Here is a 797-nt window from a genome sequence, read left to right as displayed (position 1 = left end):
TGGAGTTGTGATTTGAGCTGTTATTGTAAGAGGTAGGTAAAACCTCTGTGTGTATTTTCCCCATGGACATGCTAATATGCCTTGGAAATCCACATCTTGGCTTTTTTTAATAACAAGAAAAATAATGTGAAAAAGAAATGAATTTTAAGAGATACAGAAGATGAACATTAGGTATTTGAAGAACCACGGAAAAACAGTGCATATTTTAAATATTCTTGAGGAAAATGTTCTTAATGTGTCTGTGAGGGCTATGAAGCCCTCATCTTTGGCCACCAGTGGGGCATGAGTGGACCAGAAGCCTTGTGATATGCTGGAACGTGGCCATCCCAGTGCCGGGGACTCCACAACTCTCAGACCTGAGCCCAGGGCAGGTTACATCATGGAATAAGGTCAATGTGACGTTGCAAGCCAATGACTGGTAGGGAAGAAAAACACAAAAACAACCTTTAATGGTTTGACATTCTACTTGTTAAGTAGGAAGTAAATGATGCAAAGGATCCCACTGAGGATTTTCTGCCATAAAATAAAATTATTCACAGAATGGAGGAAAGAAGCAGAAACAATACACTAGCTACTTTCTAGGGTAGGTGAGACTCTGGCTTTACTGTGCCTGAATCTGGCTCCCCTCTTTCTTTTTTCTATTAGCCCATATGTCCAATACCAAGCTATAAATTCCTCTTCAGACGCACTAAACACATGCAATGACACTAAATGCAGGAAGATCACAGGCCAGTGGTGGAAAGTCTTGTGGATCCAGTCGTGGTGGAAGCATCTCAGTGCTGGCGTGGGTCTCCACG

Source organism: Echinops telfairi, unplaced genomic scaffold (assembly GCF_000313985.2).
Source record: "Echinops telfairi isolate 266 unplaced genomic scaffold, ASM31398v2 ScPeMD7_7469;HRSCAF=8507_0, whole genome shotgun sequence".
In the NCBI taxonomy this organism is placed as follows: domain Eukaryota; kingdom Metazoa; phylum Chordata; class Mammalia; order Afrosoricida; family Tenrecidae; genus Echinops; species Echinops telfairi.
This window is presented reverse-complemented; position numbering follows the sequence as displayed.